The sequence below is a fragment of the Monodelphis domestica genome, chromosome 3 (genome assembly GCF_027887165.1).
Source record: "Monodelphis domestica isolate mMonDom1 chromosome 3, mMonDom1.pri, whole genome shotgun sequence".
Classification (NCBI taxonomy): Eukaryota; Metazoa; Chordata; class Mammalia; order Didelphimorphia; family Didelphidae; genus Monodelphis; species Monodelphis domestica.
This window is the reverse complement of record NC_077229.1, coordinates 482,371,718-482,382,132: the sequence shown is the minus strand read 5'-3', so window position 1 is coordinate 482,382,132 and position 10,415 is coordinate 482,371,718. Positions and strand designations below refer to the sequence as shown.

The following is a 10,415-nucleotide window of genomic DNA, read 5'->3' as shown; positions in this document are numbered from 1 at the left end:
ATAAATTGCTTTATAAACATCAGAACATTATACAAATATTAACTATTCTTATTATTTTTATTTGGAGGCACAAAATATGTGTGATATGTAGGGAAATGACAAAAAATATAGGAATTGAAGGGCCAAGAAGAATTCCAGATATATAATAATTAGTCTTAAGCAAAAATTATTAGCACTATTGGGTACTAGTTAAAAAATACAAGTATATCAGTGGAACAGACTAGACAAAGAAGAACCAAATATTTACAGTAACCCAGTGTTCAATTAACTGGAAATTATGGTGGTTATTCTTTCTACTAGAAGAGGACCAAAATGACTTCACTTTTCACTCCAGCATCAGTTGGATTTAAATGAAGCATTTGCACAAAGTTGTTGGCCCTGCTCACTCTTCCAGAGTCATCAAAGTTCAGTGGCAAGACAAAAATTAAGATGACTGGTGGTGATTCAGGATGTAGTGGATGATATTGACTTCTTAATGTATGACCAAGCAGTTTAAAAGTAACTTTTCATTTTATTTTATTTATTTATTTTTTGCCTTTTTTTTTTGGGTCAGTTTCAAACATTATTCGTTGGTAACAAAAATCATATTCTATTCTTCCCTCCCCTGCCCCCGCCCTTCCTGTAGCCGACACACAATTCCACTGGGTATTACATGTGTCCTTGATCAGAACCTATTTCCATGCTGTTGATGTTTGCACTGGGATGTTCATTTAGGGTCTACATCCCCAATCATATCCCCCTCGACCCATGTAATCAAGCAGTTGTTTTTCTTCAGTGTTTTTACTCCCACAGTTTTTCCTCTGAATGTGGATAGTGTTCTTTCTCATAGATCCCTCCTGGTTGTTCATGATCACTGCATTGCCACTAATGGAGAAATCTATTACATTTGATTGTGCCACAGTGTATCAGTCTCTGTATACAATGTTCTCCTGGCTCTGCTCCTCTCACTCTGCATCATTTCCTGGAGGTCTTTCCAGACCCCATGGAATTCCTCTAGTTTATTATTCCTTTGAGCACAATAGTATTCCATCAGCAACATATACCACAATTTGTTCAGCCATTCCCCAATTGAAGGTCATCCCCTCATTTTCCAATTTTTTGCCACCACAAAGAGCACAGCTATGAATATTCTTGTACAAGTCTTTTTCCTTATTATTTCTTTGGGGTACAAACCCAGCAGTGCTATGGCTGGGTCAAAGGACAGACAGTCTTTTAGCGCCCTTTGGGCATAGTTTCAAATTGCCCTCCAGAATGGTTGGATGAATTCACAATTCCACCAAAAATGAATTAATGTCCCAATTTTGCCATATCCCCTCCAGCATCCTTTACTTTCTATTGCTGTCATGTTAGCCAATCTGCTAGGTATGAGGTGCATTTCTCTGATTATAAGAGATTTAGAACACTTTTTCATGTGCTTATTAATAGTTTTGATTTCCTTGACTGAAAATTGCCTATTCATGTTCCTTGCCCATTATCAATTGGAGAATGACTTGATTTTTTGTATAATTGGTTTAGTTCTTTGTAAATTTGAGTAATTAGACCTTTGTCAGAGGTTTTTGTTATGAACATTGTTTCCCAATTTGTTACTTCCCTTCTAATTTTGGTTACATTGGTTTTGCTTATACGAAACCTTTTTAATTTGATGTGATCAAAATGATTGATTTTACATGTGGTGACTTTTTCTAAGTCTTGCTTGGTTTTAATATCAAGGTCTGACATGTATGTCTGTGTATTGTATGTATTCTGTGTTCAAATAATTTACTTATAGTTTCCCTCTTTATGTTCAAGTCATTCACCCATTCTGAGTTAATCTTGGTGTAGGATGTGAGGTGTTGATCCAAACCTAATCTCTCCCATACTGTCTTCCAATTTTCCCAGCAATTTTTATCAAATAGTGGATTTTTGTCCCCAAAGCTGGGATCTTTGGGCTTGTTATAGACTGTCTTGCTGAGGTCACTTACCCCAAGTCTATTCCACTGAACCTCCTTTCTGTCTCTTAGCCAGTACCATATTGTTTTGATGACCACTGCTTTATAGTATAGTTTGAGATCTGGGACTGCAAGGCCACTTTCCTTCGCATTTTAAAAAAATTATTTTGCTGGATATCCTTGATCTTTTGTTCTTCCAAATGAACTTTGTTATGGTTTTTTTCTAATTCATTATAGAAGTTTTTTCGTAGTTCAATGGGTATGGCACTAAATAAGTAAATAAGTTTGGGTAGGATGGTCACTTTTATTATGTTAGCTAGTACTACCCATGAGCAGTTAATGTTTTTTTTTTCATTTCAATTCAACATATTTATTGAGTACTTTTTTTTTTTTAATATATTTTATTTGATCATTTCCAAGCATTATTCGTTAAAGACATAGGTCATTTTCAGTTAATGTTTTAACAATTGTTTAGATCTAGTTTTAATTGTGTGGAAAATGTTTTGTAGTTGTGTTCATATAGTTCCTGTATTTGTCTCGACAGATAGATTCCTAAGTATTTTATGTTGCCTAGGGTGATTTTGAATGGAATTTGTCTTTCTAATTCCAGCTGCTGAGATGGGTTGGATATATATAGAAATACTGATGACTTATGTTGGTTTATTTTGTATCCTGCAATTTTGCTAAAGTTTTTGGTTATTTCCACTAGCTTTTTAGTTGATTCTCTAGGATTCTTTAAGTAGATCATCATATCATCCGCAAAGAGTGATAGCTTGGTCTCCTCATTGCCTATTTTAATACCTTCAATTTCTTTTTCTTCTCTAATTGCTACTACTAGTGTTTCTAGTACAATGTTAAATAATAGAGGTGATAATGGGCATCCTTGTTTCACTCCTGATCTTGGGAATGCATCTAACTTATCCCCATTGCAGATGATGTTTGTTGATGGTTTTAGACATATACTGTTTATTATTTTTAGGAAAGACCCTTCTATTCCTATACTTTCTGGTGTTTTCAATAGGAATGAGTGTTGTATTTTATCAAAGGCTTTTTCTGCCTTTATTGAGATAATCATATGATTTTTGTCGGTTTACTTGTTGATATGGTCAATTATGTGGATGGTTTTCCTGATATTGAACCATCCTTGCATTCCTGGTATAAATCCCACCTGATCATAGTGATTAACCCTTCTGATGACTTGCTGGAGTCTTTTTGCTAGTATCCTATTTATGATTTTTGCATCTATGTTCATTCAGGAGATTGGTCTATAGTTTTCTTTCTCTGTTTTTGACCTGCCTGGCTTTGGGATCAGTACCATATTTGTGTCATAAAAGGAATTTGATAGAACTCCCTCTTTGCTTATTATGTCAGATAGTTTGTATAATATTGGGATTAACTGTTCTTTGAATGTTTGAATTAGCTTGTGAATCCATCAGGCCCTGGGGATTTTTTTCTTAGGGAGTTCTTTGATGGCTTGTTCAATTTCTTTTTCTGTTATGGGATTATTTACGAATTGTATTTCTTCTGTTAATCTAGGCAATTTGTAGTTTTATAAATATTCATCCGTATCACTTAGATTGGCATATTTATTGCCATATAATTGGGCAAAATAGTTTTTAATGATTGCCTTAATTTCCTCTTCATTGGAGGTGAGGTCTCTCTTTTTATCTATGATACTGTTAATTTGGTTTTCTTCTTTCCTTTTTAAAATTAGATTGACCAGTACTTTGTCTATTTTGTTTGTTTTTTCAAAATACCAGGTTCTAATCTTATTAATTAGTTCAATAGTTCTTTTACTTTTGATTTTATTATGTTTTCCCTTAATTTTTAGGATCTATAATTTAGTTTTCTTCTGGGGATTTTTAATTTGTTCTCTTTCAAGTTTTTTGATTTGCATGTCCAATTCATTGTCCTCTGCCCTCCCTAATTTATTAATATATGAATTCAAGTATATAAATTTTCCCCTGAGTACTGCTTTGGCTGGATCCTATAGATTCTGAAAAGATATCTCAGTGTTGTCCTTTTCTTCAATGAAATTATTAATTGTTTCTATTATTTGTTTACTAACAGATTTTGGAGAATCATATTATTTAATTTCCAATTAATTTTTGATTTGGCTCTCCATGTACCTTTATGCATCATTATTTTTATTGTGTTATGATCTGAAAAGATTGCTTTTTTATTTCTTCTTTCCTGCATTTGTTTGCCATGTTTTTATGTCCTAGTCAATCTTTGTGAATGTACCATGTGTTGCTGAAAAGAAGGTATATTCTGTTTTGTCCTTATTTATTTTTTTCATATATCTATTAACTTTATTTTTTCTAAAATTTCATTCACAATTTTTTTCCTCTTATTTATTTTTTTATTTGATTTGTCTAAATTTTATAGTGGTAGGTTCAGGTCTCCCACTAGTATAATTTTACTATCTATTTCCTCCTTCAATTTGTGACAAGGAAATCACTTAAAGACTGATATAAATTAATTTAAGGTCACCAAGGAATTCAGCTATGTAATTGCTTAATGAAAACTCAAGTCAGCAGTCAACCTTTTATGGAGTTTAATTACAAACAGGAGGAAGAAAGGTGAGAGAGAGAGAGAGAGAGAGGGAGAGAGAGAGAGAGAGAGAGAGAGAGAGAGAGAGAGAGAGAGAGAGAGAGAGAGAGAGAGAGAGAGAGAGAGAGAAAGGGGAGAGAAGGGAATAGGGCTTAAATACCCCTTTTGTTTAGGCTGGGCCAAAAGGCCCAAGCCCTTAGATAGCTGAGGCAAAGAAAAGAGATCAGTCCCTATCACTCACGTGACCAAAATGGAGAAACAGTCTCAGGAGCCTCCACCTCCAGCTTTCTTCAGAGCAAGCTTCTCAGAGCACAACCTCTCAGAGCAAAACCTCTCCAACCCCCTCCCAGTCCTCAGCCCCTGCTATCTTTAAGGAAACCATCCAAGTTCCCTCCCCTCAGTTCTCACATCTACCAATCACTGTCCATGTCTTCCCTGTGCCAATGGTGGCTCTACCTTAACCCAGGACCTCCCAGAGGTCTGTGGCTTTGCCCATGTCTGTTGAAGGTCATATTCTCAAATAATTAAATCTTGATCCCTTGCTGCAGCCCTTCCTTAATCCTGTTACCCTGAGCTGGGTGGAGATTGGAAGTTCCAAGACCTGGTTTGGTCATTCCAAGTATCTCTATTGTATCAATTCTAAAATCAATCATGACTCAAAGAACTTCCTGTTCTATGCTTAAGCATAGGTCAAAGCCCTTTCCATTGTTCAGCAAAAGGTTTCTGTCCTAAAATAATCTTAAGTAGGGAGGAGAAGGAACCTCCCATGCCAATGGGGTTCACATTCCAATAGACTATCAGTAAGAAATTTTCCAAGTATGAAATTTCCCAATGGTGAAATTTCCAACATTTATAAGTCTAAGAAATTTTAAGGTTTACAAATTCCACTTGTTTCTTCTTTAGAAATTTGGATGCTATACCATTTGGTGCATACATGTTGATTACTAATATTTCCTCATTGTCTATCCTCCCTTTTTTCAGGTTGTATTTACCTCCCTATCCCTTTTAATCAGATATATTTTTACTTTGGCTTTGTCAGATATCATGATTGCAACTCCTGCTTTCTTTCTATCAGTTGAGGCCCAACAGGTTTTGCTTTATCCTTTAATTCTAATCTTGTGAGTTTCTCCCCACCTCAGGTTTGTTTCTTGTAGACAGCATATGCTAGGATTTTGGATTCTAATCCACTCTCCTATTTGCATTTGTTATATTGGTGAGTTCATCCCATTTACATTCAAAGTTATGATTGTCACTTGTGTATTCCCCAGCATTTTGATATTCTCTGCTAGTTCTGTCCTTTCTTCTTTTGCTATATCCTTTTAAACCAGTGGTTTACTCTTAATCCATCCCTGTAATCCCCTCCATTGATATGCTTCCCTTACTAGCCCCTCCCTTTTTATTCCTTTCTTATTGTTTTAGGGTCTGTTAAGTTCCCTCTGCCCTCTTTTTCCCTCCCTTTTTGTACTCCCTCTCCCTTCCCCCTTAGTTTTCCCTTCTCACTTTCCCTGTAGGATAAGATAGAATTCAAGACCCCAATAAATCTAGATGTCCTTCCTTCTCAGAATTGATTTCACTGAGAGTAAGGTTTAAGCATTACCTATTAGCACTTTCTTCCTCTCCTTCTTATAAGAGTATTCTTCCCCTTCTCTTCCCATGCGTATCTCTGTGTGATAAAGATTTTCCTATTTATTTTATTTCTTCAAGTATCTCTTGTTGCATCCTCGATTTCTCCCCTCCCTTTTTCTTCTTTTTTTTTGCATATCATCTTATAGCACTTATTGCCCCACTCTCTTCCTGTGAATGATTCTTCAAATTACTATAATAGTGAATATAATTTTTGAGAGTTACAAATAACATTTACCCATATATTAATATATGTATATATATGTATAATTTGATTTAATAGTAGCCCTTAAAGAAGAAAGTTCAAATAAAAAAAAAACATTTTTCCCCTTTTCTCTCTCTTTCTCATTTACCATTTCATGTTTCTCTTGATCTTTGTGTTTGGATAACACATTTTCCACTTGGTTCTGGTCTTTTCTTTACAAATACTTGGAAATCTTCTACTTTGTTAAGTGCCCATACTTTCCCATGGAAGTATATAGTCAGTTTTGATGGATAGGTGATCCTTGGTTGAAGACCCAATTCTCTTGCCTTTCTGAATATCATGTTCCAAGCCTTGAGGTCCTTTAGTGTAGAAGCTGCCAGGCCTTGTGTGATCCTGATTGGTGCTCCTTGTTATCTGAATTGTCACTTTTTGGTTTCTTATAGAATTTTCTCCTTAGTTTGAAAGCTCTTGAATTTGGCAATTACATTCCTAGGAGTTGTGTTTTGAGGATTTAGTTTAGAGGGTGTTCTATGAACTCTTTCAATGTGTATTTTTCCCCCTTGTTCAAGAATATCAAGGCAGTTTAATTGAATGATTTCTTGTAGTATGATGTCAAGATTTCGGTTTATTTCTGGTTTTTCAGGTTGACCAGTGAGTGATTCTCAAATTGTCTCTCTGTGATCTGTTTTCCTGATCTGTCACCTTGTCAGTGAAATATTTTATTTTTTCTTCTATTTTGTCAGTTTTTTGACTTTGCTTCATTAATTCTTGCTGTTTTGCAACCTCATTGTCTTCCAATTGCCTAATTCTGGATTTTAAAGACTAGTTTTCCTTTTCAGTTTGTTGTATTTTGCTTTTTGTGGCTTTCAGCTATTTTTCCAATTGGGAGTTCTTGTCCTTTAAACTGTTATTTTTTCTCTTTGAACTATTTCCCACTTTTCATTCCAGAAGGCTTCCATCTTTTTGATAAGGTCCAATTTAAATTCTTCAAGAGCTTGTGGACAATTTCCATTTGGGGGGGGTAGGTTTTGGTGCATTTATTTGAATTTCCTCTTCTATTTCCTCTGAAGCCTGGGTTTTTCCTCCATAAAAATTTTCCAGGGTCAATCCCTTCTTGTTTTTCTTGGAGGGAGATTGCTGTTCCTGAGCATTATTTGCCATCTCTGTGGAGGTTTTTCCTTCCCTTTTTAGTCAGAAATCTGAGTGAGATGGGCAGGCTCTCTGTGTATGGAGTTAAGGAGCTAGGGAGCTAGGCCTGATGCAAGCTCTCGAATTTCTGCAGGTTCTGCTGTTCTCTGCCCTTCTCTGTGCTCTCTTCCTGTGACAGCCCATGTTCTGTGCTCTTCAGCCTGCTGGGGTTTCACATCTAGCTACTCTCAGGGGTAGGTTTTTAGTGGTCTTAGTCATCCCCAAGGACCTAGAGGTTTCCCCTTACTCTAGAGGTGCCCATCGCTCACTCACTGGTTCTGGCATGAGCTGGCTCTGACTTTGGCTCCGTAGGTGGTGTTGGGAAGGGTAGATCAGCTTGTGCTTTGGTGGGAGCTTTTTCACCCCCCTTATAGTGTGGCACTGCCCAAATCCCATGTACCTTCAATGCTGTGTCCTACTTTAGAGTCCCTTTGTTCTCATGAATTTGGTTTTTTTAGTCTTTTGAGGTAGTTCATATTGGTGGGTGCTGAGGAGAGGACGAGTCTTGTGTCTAGACTGCCGCCATGTTTACCCGGAAATCTCTAACTTTCCATTTTAAATGCTAGGATCCTACATCTTCTATATGATCAATCTGTGACTTATTGAATTTTATTTTTAGATCAGAGGACCTTAAATAAGGTATTGTCCCAGGCAGAACTACAAATTGCTTCTCTTGGTATGTCAGGAAGAAGAGTAATTTTGTATTTCTATACATAAGTACAGAATATTCCCCAGCACATGCTTCTTCTGCCGTCATGACTGTTGCAAAAGATTGTTCTTATTCATTGCTTTCTACAGGGGAAGTTTTCACCTCCCCAGGGTAGACATACCAATAGGTTTAAGACCTGTTGGTTTCTCTCCTCCTGAATTAGCTAGCACGTAAGATGATTTTCTGGGTTATGGCCACTAGATATAGTATAGCTTCTTGGAGCCACAGGTGACAGCTAGGTGACAGGTAGATAACAAAAGAGGAAAACAGCCTGAAAAGACCTCTGCAAACCCTCACAGCAGAGGTGCTAGTTTCCTCTGAACACTCCTTATACCCCACTGGAAATTATAAATTACCTAAGAAAAAAATCCATATTTTCTAAAAAATGCTTAGAAAACTGGAAAGCAATCTGGCTGAAATTAGGTGAAATCAACATCATATACAATATTGTACAATAAATACAAAACTGATACATGATCCCCATATAGAAGATTATACCAGATAATAATTTAAAAAGAAGCTTATCGTGTGCCTTTCATAGTTCTGTGAAGGAATGGATTCTTAACCAAACAAGAAATAGAGATAATTACCACAGATAAAATAGATAATTTTGAGTATATGAAATTGAAAAGTTTTACCCTACCCAACCTAAAATAAAGAGGGAAGTGGTTAATTGAAAAAGCAGTTCCTTGTGTTGAATTTTTCAGGTAAGAGTTTGATATCTAAGGTAATATAGAGAACTTGTTAACTCTATGACTATGTTTCTCTCTTCTTCCCTCCCTCCCTCCCTCTTTCCCTCCCTCCTCTCTTTTTCTCTCTCCCTTCCTACACAAACACCTACCCACACCTACCCACACATAAAGACCAAAAACAGTTTTCCATTAAATGTGATCAAAGCAAATAAACAAATAGTTCTCAAAAGACTTGGAACTATTAACAACCATATTAAGAAATGTTCTAAATCACTTATAAGAAGAGAAAGCAAATTAAAATAACCTTGATGTTTTTATTTCACACTCAGCAGCTTTCAAAGAATGGCAAAAGATGGGAATAGTCAATGTCAGAGAGGTTGTTGATAGATACATTCAGTGCATTGTTTTGGAGTTTTGAATTGGCAGAATCATTTTTGAAGCATTTTGGAATTAAGCAAATGAAAGGAAGAAAATGCCCATATCCTTTGACCTAGATATTCCTTTGCTAGACATATACCTCAAGAACTTACTAAAAAAGAAAAGGTTATGCATACTTGAAAATATTAATAGCAGCTGTTTCATAATTCCAAAGACTTAAAAACCAAGGAGATGTTATATCTATTGATTGGGGAATAGTTAACCTATTTGGATTATGTGGAAGACAATGAAATATTATGTTGTATAAAGCAACAAGCCTAAGGAATATAGAGGAAGCATTGAAAAATGAAAGAATTAAAAACGCAGATGCAAAGTGGATAAAATAGATCCAGGAGTACAAACTTAACAGGACAACAACGTAAATGGAAAGAACAACAATAAAACAATGGAAACTCATATTGTGAAATTATGAAGAATAGGCTGATCCCAAAGAGAAATACTAGAACACAACCTCTTGTTCCTTTGCAAAAGTAAGAGTCCAAAGGTGTGGAATGCTATATATAATGTCAGAATTTTTTCAATTATGTTTATTGACTTTGCTCAACATTTTTCTCTTCTTCCTCTTCCACTTAAAAATGTTATCAAAATAACTCCTTGGGAGGGAAGTGTGGGGAAATCTATATAAGATTAAATAAAGATAATAGTTTATTTAAACCAAATAGAAATGACTCATGTAAATAAATTTTTTTGGTAGCTCCTTTCAGTGTAAAGATGTACTGGAAACTAAAGGGCTATCTTAAGCAATGGTTAAAGAAGTTGTAGAATATGAATGTACAGGAATATTATTGTGTTGTAAGAAATCATGAAATGGATAGTTTCAAGGTAACCAGGATGGCTTTTTATGAATCCATGTTTAGTGAAGTGAGTAGAAACCAGATAACAACTTACTCAATAATAAAACCACATTATAAAAGAAAAGGAAAAAAATCTTTAAGGATCATGTTCAGGGCAAGGATAGAGGACCCAGAGATATTGCATACTAAAGCATTTCTTGACAGAGGGCTAATGTATATTTTGAAACCTATGTTTTTGGACCTAATCAATGTGGAAATTTTGATGGTGTATATATTTTTTACTAG

The 10,415-nt window shown here is 35.5% G+C and overlaps 1 protein-coding gene across 13 annotated transcripts in view; it reads left to right on the top strand.

The window, feature by feature from the left end:
- The window catches only part of FER (FER tyrosine kinase), a 258,919-nt gene that overhangs the window by 52,460 nt on the left and 196,044 nt on the right, over window positions 1–10,415 (top strand). The gene's annotated exons all lie outside the window — the stretch shown is intronic.